This window comes from Cibotium barometz, chromosome 3, assembly GCF_041138505.1.
Source record: "Cibotium barometz isolate CiBa-2024 chromosome 3, ASM4113850v1, whole genome shotgun sequence".
Classification (NCBI taxonomy): domain Eukaryota; kingdom Viridiplantae; phylum Streptophyta; class Polypodiopsida; order Cyatheales; family Cibotiaceae; genus Cibotium; species Cibotium barometz.
In genome coordinates this window covers 54,394,423-54,403,084 of record NC_141048.1, presented here as the reverse complement: position 1 = coordinate 54,403,084, position 8,662 = coordinate 54,394,423, and the positions used below count along the sequence as shown (strand labels likewise).

Here is an 8,662-nt window from a genome sequence, read left to right as displayed (position 1 = left end):
CTAGCACCTTTTCATACACTTCTTTTTTCCTAGGAGCGTCTTCTTCTGCACAAGTTCGTATGTCATGTGGGTCTCCTCTTGTTTTCTCTATTCTTCTACCTTGACTTCTATAGGTTGCTCTAGTGGCTATGGAGAAAGTACTTGGGACTGTGCGAGAACTTTCGGCTCTAGTACAGGCTCTTCAATGGGTGCAAAATCTACATGTAGGGCATCATATTAAACAACATTGGTTCTTGATGATGCATTTATTATGGTGCTCTAACACAAGGGGTGTTGCTTGTGCCCTTAGTGAAGGAAACAAACTTAATATCTATGATTGGATCTACCTTGTTTTTCTATTATTGAGAGCTTTGATGGCGATGATGGAAGATTGGTGTGTACGTATTCCTCACATTCATCCTCTATTTCACCTTATGCACCACGATCTTGTTGAAATATATGATGTAAAAGTAATAGCTTGCAACATTTGTAAAAAAGTACAAAATCTAGGATAAGATGGCCCATCACTTTAAGGGCTTATGTTACTTTTCATTGCATTCAATATACACATGTAATCATAACTTATTAAAATGCAAGGAAAATGCTATCACTTGTTACACTCGTGGGAATGACCCCTTCCACAATGAAGTAGACACCAAAGTGTGAGCACGAAAGACAAGGGAAACTACCACATTATAAGGGTTGAGCTTCCCTTCCACAATGAAGTAGACACCCACGTGTGAGCGTGAAAACAAGGGAAACTACCACATTATAAGGGTTGAGCTTGATGCTGGAGTAGCACCCATCATTATTTCAACTGCTTCCTTGGATTGCGAGTCCATGTGACAAGTGGAGTGGACTTGCAAAATTAAAAACATACCACCTCTTCATGGTGGAGGGCTCCACAAATTATGTGTGAGAACATGGTGGGCTCTACAAATTATGTGTGAGAACATGGTGGGCTCTACAAATTCAACTGTGAAAAGCTGGTCAAACTTGCAACTTCAAATTTTCAAGGAATGAAGTAACTTGGAGGCATCAAATCTCCTCTACTCACAATGAACTACTCCACGCCCACCAACCCATGGAGGATGCAAATGTGTGAATGACATTACTAGGGTTGTAGAATGTAGATGCCCATTGAAGACATTTTTTTTTGTGATCAAAAAGAGGAAACGAGAGGACCAATACTAGAGCGAAACAAACCCCAACCATGCAACAAATGGAGGTATCATTACCTAAGTTGGCAAAATCTTAGTCTTTCAATTCAAGGACCGGTTTCTCACAAAATGTACTGAAGTATACATTACAGGGGGCGTTGTAACATGCTTGAAGGGCGTTCCTCGTGTCTATTGAAGACTCTGAATATGTACCTCACTTGCTATCTTGAATGAACTCTCCAACGCGAAACAGCGCTCTCCGGTAATGGTTTTAGTACAGCTACGGACTAGTAAGAAGTGTAGTAAACCATCACACCTCTCACTCTCTCTCTCACACACACTCACTCTCTGTGTAACACACACACACTCTCCAGATACGGACTCTCACACACACACACTCTCACTGTGTGACACACTTCAAATACGGACCAGTAAGAAGTGTAGTAAGTACACAACACACCCCCCCCTCTCTCTCTCTCTCTCTCTCTCTCTCTCTCTCACAACACACCCCTCTCTCTCTCTCTCTCTCTCACGCACACACGTTGAAGCCGTCGTGACTCACCATCCCTCACACACACACACACACACACACACACACACACACACACGTTGATCTCCTCGTGGCTCGCCTTCCATCGAGCCTCAAAAGCCTCCAGTAGTGGATTGTCTAAAGTATTTTTGCATTCCCCATTAAACTCGGGACTCCTCACCAGCTGCATGTCGCTACTACGAAAAGTAGCTGCCGTGAGGTTTTAGCACAATAAATAATAAATGACTACCGTTCCAAATAGGTAGTAATTACAAACAAAGAATCATGCTTATATTTAAAGCCCATTTTGGGTTAAGACCCTTGCAAATTTACCACAGGTTGGTACCATGAAACAGTGAATTCCACCTTATAAAACCTCATCCCTTTCCCATCTGTATAATTAATTAACTTGAATCAAAATTTGGCACCCATATTTTTGGCATTAAATCTTAATCTGGTGAGGTTTGAAAGCCCTAAGATTAGGGGAAGGCTGTAGGTAGGCTACAGGTGACTAGCGTTATTATTATTGATAATCCATGGCTTTTAAGTAAACATTCTATTAAAAAAAACACAAACGACAAGATAAACAACCGATATTTATCATTTTCCCAAAGGCACCAAGAGGCCTAAAACTCCCCCCAAAAAAACACACATGTTCACCAAAAATCGATGTTTACTATATTTTTTACTAGCTGAAATTTCAAAATCTGGAATAAAATTGGATTTTGCCTTGAAAAAAACCAATCAACTTTTACCATTTTCAGTTATAAAACCGACAAATCTCATCATTTTGAGCTAAAAAACCGGCTAGATTTCAATGTCTTCCATTGGTTGGGAAAAATGTTTTTCACCACCACACACCCTCACATACACATCCACACTCCCCAACATGGGCATTAAAAAGGACTCCCCCACACACACCAGCCCCTCACACACACATCCACACTCCCCAACATCATGGGCATTAAAAAAGAAACCATTTAGCAACACGCGGCTCACACTGATTGGTCGAATTTTTCTTCCTTTTCTGCCACTCATGTGCCCACGTGATTCAACTTTGTAGTGCATTATTTTATCAACACGTTTATTGTACCTACACCCCAATGTAAATTTGCCAACCCGGATGCTGTACTAGATCGAGCTTGCAGCATCATCCACGACGATGCAAGTAAAGCTGGTGGCTAAACGAGGCTTTTTGCAACAGTTCCTTGTCTGTGTTTAGAAGGCTCAACCCCTCAACTCCTGATCCACGCCTTCACTCAAGCTGCGCTTCTTGTTCATGTAGCTCGATAGCCAAGCACATCCGCCTTCCTCTGCAGTCTACTAGACCTCAGTCCTCCATACTTTACTGCCAAACAGATTGTAGCATTGTTGCGCCTAATCTTTAATTTGAGTTTGCCTTTTAATGATTTATAATTATACGATGGTAGCGCTGCGTATAATTTCTAGTCGGCTTCTTGTAATTACACTCCGCAGTATTGAAAGGCGACCTAAGAGTAGATCTGCTTCTTGTAATTCCACTTGGCAGTTTGATAGTCAATCGCAGCTACCTGGGCTGTAGATCTAACATAGAGCATGATCAGGCGGAGCCGTGTATGATCACGAAGCCTTTTGAATCGATACGTTTACGTGAGTCGCGTACAGTACTCTTTCTTTTGGACTGGCCCACGCAGCATCGATCAGTAGCGGCATGCATGCACATGAAATCAAACGAAGCAGCTCGCAGGAGAAACAAAGAGTACTGTAGCGGTTCACGCAAGCGCTATCCTAAAGAGCTTCTTGCCACACTTGCAAGCTGCCTTTTTGCCTTTCAAATCCAAGCTTTATTAATTTCTTTTGATTGATTATGTCACTTGTATGTTTTTTGAGTCTGCCTACAACACACTAGTTTTATGCTCTTCCTCCTGCGGAGTCCCCATATCAGCATAATATAGTGGAAAGGGGGCGACACCTATAGAAAGTCACTATGAAGAGTATGCAAGATAGCATAGCAATCATGTGAATTCAATAGAAGGGGTTTTATTGTATTGTAGAGTTTTTATTAAATCTTTCAATCTTCTTTAAAAGTTAAAAATAGTTTATTAAATCTTTCAATCATCTTTAAAAGTTACAAATAGTTTATCTATATGTTATAAAAATGTATAGCTATGCAGGTTAAGAATGATCTCTTGCATGCACGTATGGGGTTTGTTCATAGTGATCTCTTGGGGGAGAGCATAGTGATCTCTTGGGGAGAGTAGGGGAAGCGACCTCTCAAATTTGTGATCCATTTAAAAGTGGTATTTTTTTCCCTTTCTTGTTTTTATTTGAAATTGATGTTTTTCCCAAAACTTTATCTAATATTTTCCATAGTTATAAATTTCTTATTAGATATCAAAGGACCGAAACAGGAAGGTTGGACATTAAAAGCAGAAAGGAATGGTGCCTATAAAAGAAAGTAGTACTAAAGATACAAGGCGAAGGAAGGGATCCGATTGCAAACAAGTGGCAACAATATCATGCTACATCAACTTCCACTTGAGAGTTTCACTATTTTGGTAAATTTTGTTTCTAGCTTTAGAAAATTGGAATTTCACATGTATTTTAAATAATATCATGTTTAAATTGCTAGTTTACAAGAATTATGAAAGGTGCCCAAACTTTGTAAAGCCTTAATTTTTGAAGGAATATAAGTAGGCCCATCAAAAAATCACCTTTCATTAACCAACCCCATTTTATTCTTAGACCAACTCTAACAAAATTCTCAACATATCGCTAAAGTTTCTTTGATTAGGAGAAATTTGGACTCTCCATTTTTTCCCTTTTAGGAGTGAATAAAAAAACAATGGCCTAGCTAATGAGAGAACTAGGATTCTAGATTCATGTAACATGGAGCTTTTTGTCATATTTTTGCCCAAATCTCTTAGGACAATAAAATTTGAGCCGGCCATAACTTAAAAAAATAGAGAAATGCTAGATTTTTTGGTGGTTTTCACCATAAACTATTCTTTCCTGTTAGATGTACCTTGTGGTCACAACCTATGAAGTTTTAAACCCGAATTTCTTTTCTTTCCTTTTTTTTACTGTTTAAATTTCTACTTTTTCTCCTTTCACATTTCACTATCTTTCCATTTCCTCCCCTTTTTTTATAGAATTCAATATTGTTATATCCTCTCCAACTCTGGTTCTTTCTTCACAAAATTTTATAGCTATGTTGCTCTCCACCATAGCTCTCTTCTTATAAAATTTCATCTCATTTGGACAAAACCTTAGTGACTTATGCCTATTTTCTCATGTGAACTTTCTCTTCTGTACACCATAAAAAGCTATCTTGATCTAAAGTGGCATCAAATTTCTCTGAGTAATGATCATAGGTTTAGGGTTTGTTTATATTTTATCTTGATGTGAGTATTGCTCATAATCTTGCTCCTATGAAATTAAATAATAACACATCAAGATAAAACACAAACAAACCCTAAAGCTTTGAAAATTAAGGTTGTGTAAATCAAAACAATAGCTAATATTTCTTGTTGTTTTAATCTTTATTTATTGCGTATAATCTTTATTTCTTACTGCTATAACAGAGATATTTAGTAATCATAAAGACTAACTTTTTTAATTAAGTGTTTTTACAGCAGATGTCTTCAAGAATGAGGAATATCAGTAATATAGCTATCTAGATCTGAAATGGTATCTCTTGTGGACTAAGTCCTATGAGTAATGATCATTTATATCTCATTTCATAGGTTTAAGGTTTTCTTTATGTTTTTCATAATGTGTTACTACTTATTTTCATAGAAGCATGGTTGTGAGCAACAAGGTTATGTTAATATCAAAGCAATCGGTTGTAGAAGATAATATTTCTTGTTATTATAATCTTTATTTATTGCTTACAATCTTTATTTCTTACTTCTCTATAACACATATATTTATTAATCACACTCTAAATTTATTAATTTGGTGTTTTTCTTTTTATTGTAGATATCTTCAAGAAGAAGGAAAGTCAATAATATTCACATAGTGGAGATGTTTAATAGGAGAGATGATGAAGATAACTTGAAGTATGATGAGAACAATAAGTTAGCTTGGATTTTAATGCAGCCAAGTACTCGTGGAGGTTTCAAGGTCAAGCTTAAAGATGTAACAAACCCCAACAGACAATGGAAGGGTAGAATCATAGACTTCAAAAGATGCATAAATGGTATAGGTAGAATAACAGAAGCTTTCATTCAGCATGTTTATATGCATAAAGAGATTTGAGTGCATCATGACAACTTTAGTGCAAGACAGATGACTAAAAATAATTTCATATCTCTGTGCTTTGTGTTCTTGTGCTTTGCTTCTATGGTTATTGGATAGAATTTTAATATAAGCATGTTTGTTGCTTATAGATTTATATACATCTACTCTGCATGAATGGCAAAATGTAGAGTGGTTAATAGGAAAGGTAAATGTTTTCCATTCAGAGATAGGTTCCTTGTTTACTTTTATGATTTCTTGTATTTTGTGTGGAGAAATATAGTTGGGAGTACATTCCACTACCATCGTTGTCTAGCCAGGAATGATATAATTCTAGCTTAGACATGTGAGAGGCATGTAGGGTCAAGATAAAAATTGATGTTCTTGGTGCCATGAAACCCACCATAGGCTCTAAAGATGTGCATCTAAGTTTGTTTGTTCCATTTTCTTTGTTTGGATATCCTGTGAAGTAGTGATCAGAAGTAAGATTACTTACCAATGTAAGTGCCCATCTAAGGATTGGATGACTTAGTTATTGGGAATGTCATGGCACTCTCACCACAATGATATCATTGAGTGTAGATTCTAGAATCACTCTGTCAGATGTTACCTTTAGGTAAGTTTGCACTTATGTTAATTGTTGATAGTTCGTATTCACAATTACTTATGTTGATTGATATTTATTTTTATGTTGGTTGTTGTTGTTTTTATGTTTTTATGTTGGTTTTTGTTTGTTTTTAATGATAGGTACTTCATTGTAAGACAAACTTTATGCATTTGCTTCATGTATAGGAGGTGGTGGCTTCTACGAGGGGAGTGGCTCAGCTTAGACCAAGACATGCGAGATGGATGCATTCATTAATCATTGATGTGATTATTATTCGAGAGGGTCATGACCCTTTTAGTGTTAATGTAGAGAGTCATTGGCCCCTTATTTTTTTGAGCCAAGAAATCCAGCTGATGTCCAATGATCCCCGTTCTAACTTCTATTTCAAGTTGGATTGTAGGAAGATTGGGAGTCAGAGTGAACATTACAAAACATGCAAGCAATGTATTGCTCCAAACATTCTTCAGACTGTGGATTCAATGTAATCCTTATTCTTCCAAGTGAATACAAGAATCCGTTTCTCTAAAAGTGTTGTGGTTTTTTAAGTTTTATACATTTTAATAAAGCGTTATGGCTTTTTAAGTCTATTGTGTCTCAATCTCATGTATATGTAAGAAAATAATGATAAGTATAAGTAAGTACAAACGTAAATATTAGTGTAAGTATATATTTAAGTGTAAATAATAATATAATTCACCATTCTAGAAATAGAAGTATGATTTATGATTTATTATATTTAAATGAATTATATTTAATTTTTAAGTCTATAGGTATAAGTATATGTAAGTATAAAAATAGATATAAATTTAAGTATATATTCAAGCATAAATAATAATATAAGTAACTATGTAAATAATTTATAATAATAATAATAATAATATAATGTAATGTGAAATAGAAGGATGATTTATGATTTATTATATTTTAGTGAAGTGTTGTTAATTTTTAAGTCTATAGATATAAGTATATATAAGTATAAAAATAAATATAACTTTAAGGATATGTTTAGGTACAAAGAATCGTATAAGTAACTATGTAAATAATAAAATATAATAATAATAATATATCATGAAATAGAAGTAGGATTTATTATTTATTATATTTTAACTAATTATCTTGTTAATTTTTAAGTCTATAGACATAAGGTATAAAAATGAATATAGGTTTATAACTATTTGTAAAGTACAATAATAAGCAGACTCGTGCGAGAAAAGCGTGGTTTTTGTAGAACCAGGATTTCTCATGTGAGCTTTCGGGCATGCCATCACATGAAAGGCCCCTACATGACTTGGAGGCCCCACACATCAAATTTGGTTCCATTAAAAAAAAACAATGCCTCTCCCTTGCATTGTGTGTTTGATGCTAACATTAGCTCTTATTGAGCAAAAATTTGTGTATCTTCATGAGTTTGCATCAAGGTAGAGCGAAAGATATAGGGGCCAAGGAAGAGTTCAGGAATCTGTACTAAGGGGGTACATGGGTCCCCTTGCATTATGTGGTGGCCCATGGCATTGTTTGCAGGGATAAAGGATCCCATCATCATCAAGGTAGAGCTCGAAGGATTTCATGTTTTGATTCCAACCATCAAGGCGACTTCACAATCTAGAGAGCCCAGTAGAAGCTTAGGATTTGCCCTTGATGACTATGTAACTTTTTTTGCTATGGATGGGAATTTTGGTTGCACGCAGTTTTTTATTTTTTGTTATTCCATTAGTTGACTCAAAAAAATTAATTCAAATTAAACACATAACTCAAATAACAATTGTATCCATTCAAAGATGCAAATAAATGAACAAATTATATAAACTGAAATTAAATGGGACTACTTTATAGCATAAGATAAGAGCAAAAAGTTTGTATATTTATCAAGATATACACTGAGGTTTACATAGCTTTTGAGAATTACATTTATGCAAGATATGTAAAAATATAACTAAATATCCTGGCCCGGAGGATCTCTCATGCGTTGCACGAATTACATGTCCTTTTCAGTGATAGCCCTCTTCGCATGGACAACTACAAGCATGGTGTCACCAAAAATGTCCACTAGGTATGCCTTTGCAGTCTCCTGGAGTGCCTCCATGGTTGTAGATCTTGCACCATACATTGGAAGGAAGCCTTCGACATGAGCATGTGTACTTTCCTTGCTATTTCCTCATCTCATATAGA

At 35.8% G+C, this 8,662-nt stretch overlaps 1 long non-coding RNA gene across 2 annotated transcripts; it reads left to right on the top strand.

The window, feature by feature from the left end:
- Positions 1-2,801: 2,801 nt before the first annotated feature.
- LOC147640273 (uncharacterized) lies at positions 2,802-7,021 on the top strand. 2 transcript variants are annotated; one of them, XR_015262696.1, is made up of 2 exons: positions 2,802-4,205; positions 6,679-7,021. It is a non-coding gene; the product is annotated as an uncharacterized LOC147640273 (long non-coding RNA). The 2 variants fall into 2 exon arrangements; XR_015262695.1 differs by having other exon boundaries at positions 6,634-7,021.
- Positions 7,022-8,662: the final 1,641 nt, after the last annotated feature.